Raw genomic sequence first — 11,512 nt, 5'->3', positions numbered from 1 at the left:
GTAGTAGTCGTAGCTGTAGTAGGTAGTAGTATAGTAGTCGTCGTAGTAGTAGTCGTCGTAGTAGTAGTCGTCGTAGCAGTAGTCGTCATCGTAGTAGTAGTAGTCGTAGTCGTAGTAGTAGTAGTAGTCGTGCGTAGTAGTAGTAGTAGTCGTATTAGTAGTAGTAGTCGTAGTGTGTGGTATGAGTAGTGGTGGTTGTAGTAGTGTGTGGTGGGTAGTATAGTCTGTGGTAGTAGTAGTCGTAGTAGTAGTCGGTAGTCGTAGTCGTAGTAGTAGTAGTCATATCGTAGTCGTAGTCGTAGTAGTAGTCGTAGTCGTAGTAGTCGTATGTCGTAGTAGTCGTAGTCGTCGTGATAGTAGTGGTAGTAGTAGTAATGGTAGTAGTAGTAGTGTGTAGTGGTAGTAGTAGTGGTGGTAGTAGTGGGTGGTGGTAGTGTAGTAGTAGTAGTAGGTAGTGGTGTGGTGGTGGTAGTAGTAGTCGTGGTGGTAGTAGTAGTCATGGTGGTAGTAGTAGTGGTGGTAGTAGTAGTGTGGTAGTAGTAGTAGTCGTGGTCGTAGTAGTAGTCGTGGTCGTAGTCGTCGTGGTCGTCGTAGTCGTGGTCGTGGTCGTGGTCATCGTCGTCGTCGTCGTCGTAGTAGTAGTATTCATCGTTGTAGTCGTCGTTGTCATCGTCGTCGTCGTCGTAGTCGTCGTTGGATGCTTAGTTGATAAGAAGGTTGGAAATGGCACTTAGTTGTAGTTGGATGCTTGCATGACACCCATGGGGGCAAGCCAAAACGAAGTTAAATAACCACGACCAGTGCGTCTTGACTTCACTATCTAAGCCCAAAAAAAATTGTTGGTCATTTGAACGCATCTATGCTTAGATATGAGTTTAGTTGTGAAGAGTACTTGCTCGTAATTGGATGCTTGCTTGATACCCATGGGGGCAAGCCAAAAAGAAGGTAGGTCACCCGAATCAATGCATGGATAGTCCTAAAAGAATAAAAATTTGCATGTTGAAAGATTGAGAAAAATGGCGTCTACCGCATTATTGGCTTTGAAAGATGAAAAATTCTAGAAAACAAAGAGTAGTCGACAAAAGGGCTTGCCACAAAGAAGATGGGATATATATTTCTTTAAGGGAAGGAAAGAACCTATATTTTCTGACACCAACCTTAAAACAGTTATAAGTTGACATGATGAGAGGTAGAGCTAGTGCATCAAGATGATAGGAGTATGATAAGAAATTATTTCAAGAACACTCGAGGACGAGCATTGTTCAAATTTGAGGGTGTGATAACTTGTAGAAATACAAGTTATTATGTCTCAAAGTTTGGAACGATTAGGATTCTTTGTGATAAAAATGCATTCATCTCAAGGAAAAACGCACGAATCCCTTAAAACGCATACAAAAGTAGCATTATTGTTAAATAATTTGCTTCACTAATGCATCTGATTGTAGGGCATCAATAAATTTCACCAAGTGTTCCATACCCAGCTAACGTGAGGACATGCATCCAAATATGTCCGACGCATAAGAGATTCACTGGCTTACGCTTTTTCTGTCAAATCATCATTTGCAGGTATGGGTACCTGACTAGCGGCGTTGAAAAGCTCTAAAATGGCAGGTGGCTGGCCAGGGCATGGAATTTAATGTGAGTCTTGTCACAATTTGCGAGGAAAACGCATATAAATAGAAGGCTTGCTGCCAAGAGAAGAGTGTTATACACATTAGAAAGTTTAGAGAATTCAGATAGCCAAGAATTTTGTCGTTGCAAGAAGCTAGGAGGAAAAGGTCCATTGCCATTGTTGATCAAGAAGAGTGTTGGAGACTAAGCTCGAGAGAGAACCCTTCATCGCGTCTTCACCAAGTTTGTTGCAACAAGTGCTTAGAACAAACCAAAGAGGACAAGAGATTGAACTCTGCGACTTGACTTCGTTCTCTTCTTTTAGTTCTCACCTTCATTTACCAACCATTCAATTAAATTGAGAATGCTGTAAACATATTTGCTATCATTAAATTCAATCTTATATTTGATCGATCCACTCTTGATTCATCTATTTACATCCAAATTTTTGTGTAGCAACCATTCTTCTGAGTCATTGCATACTTGAATTCCATGGTTTAATCATCTTAATCACTTGATTAAAGTTATTTCTCAGTTAAACTGTTCGAGAGAGTAGGTTAACTAAAGAGCTTTGAGTCACATGCATAGTAGGTTTAGAGATAAAACTACTTGTGATTACTTTTACCATTCTTTGTCTCCAATGCATGCACCCTAGAGATAGGAATACATGTGACATTTGCATTGAGAAATGCTGAACAACATGGCTTAAGGGACAAAAACCTAATGCATACACACACATACATAGTTTGTAAATAAGTTTCCATATCATCTTCAGTCCATTCTCATGCTTTCATGCACTTGTTCATCTAGCTTGAGACCAATGCATAACCCCTAAGCATTTAGCACCATCCACCCATAGATCCCCCTTTTCCCCTTAAACTCCTATGTTTTCTTACATGCATACATTGAAGTTAGTATAAATAATCTTTACTCTTGTTAATCTAGAACGCATCTACAATTGAGATAATGCGAGGACCATGTTAGACTATAAAAAATTCCTATGTTTAGCCCTGGACTTACTAGGAAGCCCGAGTTAGATTTATACTTGGTTTTGATTCAGGAAGGCTTGTACGCATTGTATGTAAGTCACGACCACCTCAACGCATCTTCTCTTTTCACATAGAGAAGTAATTCATCAGACATCACCATTCACCTAAGTCATCATCTTTCATCTTCATTCACAATCACTTTTTAATACAAAATTGTGAGGTGAACGAGAGCCGTTTGAGCTTTTTCACACCCGAAAGCTTGTTAGAAGAAGCCACAACTGTATGGGAGAAAGAAGATAGTGTAACTGACCTTGTGTTTGGTTTGAAGCCGAATCACCAACCAGGATGGGTTAACGTAGACTACGTGTACAGTGCAATCAACGTACGTGAACATTGAATCCTAGTCGTGATTGACGTGAATAGAGGACAGATATTGTTATATGACTTCCTGCCATCATACATCTTGATCTTTGACACATACATTTTCGTCATTGGCTTACTTCTGCAAGCTTTATCAGAAGAAACCAGACTTACATCATGACTCAAGGTAAATTTATTGTGCAGAAACAAGAGATATACAAGGTCACAATACATTAGAATGTGGTATCTTCTATCTAAATTTTTTTGAGCATATGGTTACTGGATCTCCAACGAAAAGAGTGTTGGTCCAAGAGAAGATATTGGACTTTAGATTACAATATGCTTGTGAGCTATGGGCTGATACATTCATTTATTAGATTGTATTTTTCAAGTTGTGAGCTTGTTTATGCAAATTGTGATGTAAAATAAATACAACTTGTGAATATAAGAAATAGTACAACTTGTGAATGTTATATGACAGTATGATTACAATACAAGCTTTTTTTCCTACCAGCCTTAATAAACTTTTACTACAAGTCTGTGTATCTATTGTGATCGTCTATATTGATGAATGGCTCATTATAAGTTTGTCTATTGTGGTCGACACCACCACATCGTTTGCATTTTCTCAAGGGTCGATGTTCTCCAGTGAACGGGATCCTCTGTACCCGCCTTCATCCTACTCAAATGATCCTTTTCGATGGGAGGATCTTAACATCGGCATACTCCGATAATTTCTTCAATTTAGTCACATGGCGAAGTGGAGATATCGATTCTGGGTATGTAAGGACAAGTAACTCCACAGAATACAACTTGCTACATAGGGTGAATAGGTTGATGTTATGCTTTCTAGCTGCAACAATAGCATGCAAACATGGAATCTCCAAACACTAAACTGTCTGGGCTGACAATACCGTCTAAGCCACCATCTTTCACATAGAACCTGTAACAATTGATTGGGTTGACTTGGTCTCACTTGGCTTTCCACATTCTAATGATATAATTTCCTCTGTATATTTTGAATGTGTCGATGTGCTAACTAACCAATATTCCGACCCTTATAGAACCATTGCTATATCAAACACCTTATGTATTCTAGTAGTGTTGTTATTGGTAGTTCCTCGCTTCTTTCGTAATTGAATTAAAATACTCGACACTATTGCTCGTCCTATTATCATATTGATAACATCGTGCTCACCGCTCGACATCTGCATCCTCCAATTCCAAGGCTACAATTCTTGAACTCTAATATTTGGTCTAAATATCTTTTGAAAGTGGACTCCCAATACGCTCTTGCTGAACTATCGAACAATTTCCCCACCACCTCATCTTTGAAGTTTTTATTGATATCCCTCTTTTAATGGAATGTATAAAGTCCGTGAAATGTTGTTGGGAATACAACATCAACTGCATTGGTGATATTTTGGAGTCGATCTAACACAAATACAAGATTAGGGCATTCTCCAATTGTAGCTTTCAAATTTGTCATAAACCACTTCCATGATCGGTCAATCTCATTGTCGATGATAGAATATGTCAGAGGGTACACCTACCATCCATTGCAACACCAACCAACATTTTGCCTTTGTACTTACCATTCAAATGAGTGCCATCAACAACAATCACTGGACGCAACTCTTAAACCCTCTTAAGCACGGACCTAGTGCCCTGAACATATATTTGGAGTATTAATGTTCTTCAAGTTCAATCTAAAAAACGGTCCCTAGATTTTCAATATTTAAAGCTTCACCATAAACATGCAACAGGGCGTAAGATTCCTTGGGGGTACCCCTTGCAAGAGTGAAAGTAGTTTCTCTTGCACGCCATGCCTTGTCATAACTTATGTCCATACCATATTCCAGTCGCATATCCTCAATGATATGGCGCGGGGTTTTAGCATGACCAACTTTGAACTTCTTTTGATTAACTGGCCAATTATAAACGTACTAGCTTGCCTATGGTCATGATTAAGGACTTGAATCAAGCATATGTGAGCAACTGTATATTTGTTGATCTTGAAAATGTCACAATCATCCATTCTAACTACACATTTTCCCCACATTCATGTCTCATTGATACATCGTACATGATATAGTTTTTGGTTTGATTTACTAACTCGCAACTCAAAATTATTCTTTACAGCCAACATTGACAACCTCATTTTGACATAAGTTATTGCAAAAGAAAATTTGGCCTTCCTGAATATTCAATCTAGATGAAGAATATGGTTGCATTATTAGGTCTCTAGTTTTCATAGTACTCGCAAATGGTCGAACTTTAGGAGAACAACTCTCTTTTAATTCCTCAGTCCTCCGCTGCACAATACCAATAAAATGTCCAAGGTTATTATGGAAAATCGGGGTCGTAGTAAGGACATAACCACCTTTTTCAGTAGCCGGAGTCTCATTTACAACATTTTCATTCACAACGTTCTCATTCACAACATTCTCATTGCAACCACTCTTCTGGCCACGAGTATACAAATCCCATGGATTCATGTTGTCGTCTCTCATCGGCACCACTAATGGAAAAGTATCTGGTTCATTATTAATATCACCTACACACATTGTTCGCATTCTGCCTCCATGCCATCAAATTCTACCACTAGATGCATTTTCTCAACACTTATGAATATCAATGGTCTATCATGATCCAACTCTAAAAGCATAAATTTAACATCGTGGTCGTTCATAAAGAATACATGAGGATATTCACAATCCAATTTATATTTCACCCTCATCATCAAGTTGGACTCTGAAGAATTAATTTCCATAAGGTCAAACAATCGACCTCTCAATTCACTATATTTCAATGTCATTGGCACTAGGATACCCTTCAAACATCCTCCATTCTAGCATTGTTCCTTCTCATCCCATGACCCCCCATATCGAACAAACAACTGCTTCTCGTCTATCCTCCAATACACAAACAAGTAAAATTAAAATTTTAGATTTTGTTACACTCTCGTTGCTGTTTTTCTTTGCTTTCTCTTATTTTTTCCTTTCATTAACTATTGCCATTTTTCTCATATATATCTGATATGATCACTATCACGACTCGTACGATTTAAGAAGTAATGCTTCTACAACTCACAAACAAACTGTCCCTATCACGACTTATACGATTTAAGTAAATGAGAAACAACACGTTGCATGGTTATACTTACTTAGAGTGTAAAATTGCTTGTATGTGTTGATTCAATAGCGATTAGAACATTACAAATTCGTATTTTTGGGAAACTTTGCAGCTAAATGTTATGGGATTTTTTTAGAGAGAACGTGTTATGAGAACAAATGTTACTCGATTTACCAAAATGTTTTGTTGTCTTAGTGGAACTTAACGTGCATACCACTTTTCATTTAGTTGATTTGAAAGAATTGTGGGTTTTTCAAAGTATTTGGAAATTTGTACAACGAATATTAATTACATGAAAATTGGTGGGAAATTGATAAAGAATGAGATTTAGAAATGAGAGGAAAGAAGAGGAAATGAGAGGAATGAGGGAGCCAGTTTAAAAATTGAGATTTAAAACATTCGATTTCTGTCCGAAGATGACAAAAGGAAGGCATGAGAACAAGAAGTAAAAACGAGAGGAACGCGTGAGAATCCTAGTCGAGGGCTTGCTATGTCAACCGAGAGGAATGAACAATAGGAATGAGTCTGAAACAAGATGAACGAGTGAGAATATGCGATTTGTACGCGATTCAGAGTAGGTCCATCGTGCCGTTAGTGACAGACTCAGAGTGGGACCATTAATGCTGTCAGCGATCTGTCTCTTATACACATCTAGATGTGTATAAGAGACAGGCATTCGAGCTTCTGCCTTAAGGCAGATCCTTGTGATCACAGATGAGAGTGTGAGAAGAAATTCTTTGAGAGTTCTTCATTCATTCATCCATTCCGAGTGACGACCGAAGCTTTGTTGGAGATAGATCTCGAGAGAGACTATTCTACCATCTTTCCATGGCACCACCGGTAGCCTTGACACACATTTGATGGAAGCAAGAGATTGCCTATATCTAGCTTTCCATATCTCTTCCATCACCGTATTGTATTACATTTTGGCTTAAGACATTAATACATTTTGTAATCAATGCATCTCTTTATTTTCTTCGACTCCATCTTCATTAATTTCTTCTCTATCATCCCTGACTTTCATTGCAATGAATTAAGTAAGATTGCAAGAGTATCGCATACTTAATCATGCTGCATAGACATATGAAGCATGTAGCAAACCACCGAGAGGTGTGCGTTGCGCGAGTATAGTGAGTAAATCCTCTTTGCTTAGTGTGAGGCTATAGCAACGCTTGTCTATGAGCAGTTGCAATGTTTGTCTATGAGCTAATCAATGGCGACTAACTGCCCGAGAGGGTAAGTAGTGGAACTCACTAAGCAAAGTAAGTAGTGTTCCTAGAGATAGGAATAATCTTATGTTCAACCATGCTTTATGTGATCATCTTGTCTTATGAGTGCATCATTCATCATTTGGACATACTTAGGAGAGTAGTCTAAAAACCAAATCTAGGTTTGAGAGAGTCAGATTGGATCGCATAAGCAAGAGTAGAAGCTTAGAAATAAGTTCTATTTGCTATTTACACAGGGCATGCGCCCTAGAAATAGGATATGGTGGTATGCGGTCACCTTGTCTTATGTGTGTTAGATCGCATAAGCAAGAATAGAGACTTAGACCTAATTCCTATTGACATTATCGCATATGCATCGCATGCGTCCTAGAAATAGGAATCGTATATTTGTGTATAGCATGATCGCATAACTTGTCCTGGCTGGGGTAACCCTTGTGATCAAGCTTAATGATGCGGTGAAGTTATCCCTTCCACTATTTTATCTATTTTTCCATGCATCTTATTACGAGTTAACAGTTGCCGCGTCTCTACCAACTCTTATAGTCATACTTCTATTGCTTAATTTGTTTAGTTAGGAGTAGGAGTAGTGCATAGTCCTTAACTTCATTATTCTTTTATTCTTCGCCGCAAGTACATCACTTCGCAACATTTAGTTACAAGTCCCTAAGTTTGACCTCGGATCATCCCGAGAAACTTGCGATCTCGTTATACTTTGCGAGAGAGTAAGAAATCTTATGATGGGAACGCATGGTCATCGCACATATTCTTACATGCATATTGCATATTTCTTAGTCCAACATATGACCATTGACGCATGGAGAACGAACGCATATCATAAGACGCACGCATATTTGTTCTCCATTTTCCACGCATTAGGTCTATGCATTAGAACCAGTAGAAATTACTTCTTGAGAGTAGATGGTGATGAAATTTATGAAGAAATTCTTCCCGCCTACTGAAGATGAAAACTGACGAAGAGAAATTACCAACTTTTGATAAAAGGAATGAGAGACCGAGTGATGCATGAGCAAGATTTAAAATATTAGTGATAAACTGCCCACATAATGGTTTGCCAGATTGCGTGCAGATAGAATGTTTTATGATGGACTCACTGAAGCTTTGTAGACTGCAGAAAACTCTACTACAACAGGAGGCCCATGAGAAAAGTCATATACAGAGGAAAAAAGTCATTTCGGATAGGATTTCATAGAATTAGGAAGACTGGGAGGATAATGGTTTTGGATCACGATCAAACTCAAGAAGAAACAATCGAACAATGAGGCAATAGCTGCACTTCAAACTTAAGTGAATGCTTCAACGAAACTACTGCAAATGACAACGTAAAAATAATACATGTAGCAGTAATCAAGTCAATAGAGTAAACCAAATTGTTGAAATCAGATGCTTTAGAGGTGGGGAACTACACTCATTTGAGTTGTACCCACACAATCCATGATCTATGTGCTTCATCCGAAATAATCCTTATTCAAATACTTACATTCCAAGGTGGATAAACCATCCTAACTTTTCTTGGGCTGGAAATAAAAAACCGCAAACAAATCAGCCAAGAGGTCAACAAATAAATTAAGGTAGACCATCTAGGTTCCATCAAGGACACCAAAGACAACTAATGCAAATTCCGTCGTAGCAAGCATCAAGTTCTTCATAGCTGATAGAAGTGTTACTAAAAGAATATATGAAAAGGAGTGATGCTTTGTTGCAAACCCAAGCATCATCCATATGAAATTTAGAGCTTCAAATGTGGCAGATTGCTAGAATGCTAAACAATTGACTACGTGGAACATTGCTAGGTAACACGAAAGCTTCCAGAGGTCAAGGAAGTTTAGGCAAAGAGCAATGTCATGTTGTGATACTGCGGAGTGGAAGTCCTTCGACTGTTGACAATTCAGAGAGAAAAGAAATACCTCAACCCAATCATCAATTGACCACACCAAGACAGCCATTGGTCATTAGATCACGAGGAAATCAATGAAAGAAAAAGAAACGTATAATGACTCATCTCCACGTAGAAAGAGAAATGAGCAAGAATATGCAAATGATAATGAATGCAGAGATTCATCTGTGAATGCTTCTACTTCAAGCGTAACATCTGATTGTGTTCAATTCCTTCTTTTCCTCATAGGTTGAAGAAAAAAAAATAATGAAAAGCAATTTAAACGCTTCCTGAATGTGCTTGAGCAATTGAACGTCAACATTTCATTAATGGAAGCTCTAGAGAAAATGCCAACCTACGTTAAATTTCTGAAAGATATATTGTCCAAAAAGAGGAAGCATGAGGATTTTGAAACCTTTGCATTGACATATGAAAGTAGCTAGTTTTTTCAACACAACATACTTGAGGATATGAAAGATCCTGCCGTTTTTGCCATTCCCCTGCTTAATAGGGGGAATAAATGTAGGTCGTGCAAAGTATGACTTTGGAGCAAGCATTAATTTGATGCCTTTGTCAATCTTTAAGAAATTGGGGACTGGAAAAGTTCAACCTACAATAGTAACTCTTCAACTTGTTGATCGTTCAATTAAATATCCTGAGGGTAAGATTGAAGATGTTCTGATCCAAGTAGACAAATTCATATTTCCTATAGATTTTATTATCTTGAACTACGAAGCCAATAAAAACATCTCAATCATTCTTGATAGACCTTTTCTATCCCATAGGAGGTTTTTTTTTTTTTTTTTTTTTTTTTTTTTTTTTTTTTAAATGTTCACAAAGGCAAACTCACTATACGCATAAATGACCAGCAAGTAAAATCAATGTTTTCGATGCATTAAAATATCATGAGAAGATGGAATTATGCAATCTGATAGAGGATGTGGATTGGACTAGTGAGATTGATGGGAGTGAATCAGAACTATCAGTGAAAAGTGAAGAAGAAGAATTTCTGGAACCAGTCAATGCGTTAAGCGACCTAAAAAGGAAATTTGAATCTTTGAATCTTTACAATAGAGAAACCAAGAAGACAAAGCCATCATTAGAAGAACCGCCAATTTTAGAACTAAAAGCACAACCAACACATTTGAAATATGCCTATATGGGAGAAAACAACACGTTGCCAGTTTTTATCTCATCTCAACTGAGTGCATTAAATGAAGAAGCACTTATGAAAATATTGAAGACACATAGCAAGGCTATAGGATGGATGTCACGGACATCCAAGGCATAAGTCCAACATATTGCATGCACAAGATATGACTGGAAGAAGAACATATAGAATCTGTGCAGTGCCAACGAAGTTGAACCTTACGATGAAAGTGGTCATAAAAGAGGAGATAATTAAATGACTCGACATAGTAGTCATTTACCTTATCTCCAATAGCAAATGGATTATCCCCATACAGTGTGTCCCCAAGAAGAGGAGGGATGATGGCAATTGCCAATAGTAATAACAAGATCATACCCACAAAGACTGTTACTGGTTAGCAAATTTGCATGGATTATCAGAAGCTCAACACGTCCACAAAAAATATCATTTTCTCTACCTTTTATGCATAAAATGTTAGACCCTTGGCTAGCAAGGAGTTCTTGTGCTTTTTGGACAGATATTCTGGTTACGATCAAATCTTGATAGCACATGAGGATCAAGAGAAAACAACTTTCACCTATCCCTATGAAACCTTCGCGTTTCAACGCATGCCTTTTGGCTTGTGCAACATGTCCAGTACCTTCAAATAGTGTGTGATGGCCATTTTTTTAGAATTCTTGGAGCACTCGGTTGAAATTTTCATGGATGATTTTTCAGTATTTGGGAATTATTATGATGAATATTTGATCAATTTGGAGGTTGTTCTCCAACGCTGCGTGGAAACAAATTTGGTGTTGAATTGGGAAAAGTGTCACTTTATAGTCATCGAAGGAATAGTTTTGGGACACAAGGTTTCAAAGCATGGGTTCAAGGTCGATCCTGCCAAGATTGATGTGATTTCTAAACTTCCTCCTCCAGCTAACGTTAAGGTATTGAGAAGCTTTATAGGACATGCTGGATTTTACAGAAGGCTCATCAAGGGATTTTTCCTAAATAGTTAAATCTTTGGACGCGTTATTGGGGATTAATAGTGAAGCGAATGAAATTCCCGCAGAAGAAGCGAATGATCGCATATGTGTCTTAGAATTCATTTTGGAACTTGAAATTATATAGAGAAAGAAACATGGATAAACATTCAACCTTA

Source organism: Benincasa hispida, chromosome 11 (assembly GCF_009727055.1).
Source record: "Benincasa hispida cultivar B227 chromosome 11, ASM972705v1, whole genome shotgun sequence".
Taxonomy (NCBI): Eukaryota; Viridiplantae; Streptophyta; class Magnoliopsida; order Cucurbitales; family Cucurbitaceae; genus Benincasa; species Benincasa hispida.
The sequence above is the reverse complement of the archived record's forward strand: the minus strand, read 5'-3'. Positions refer to the sequence as shown.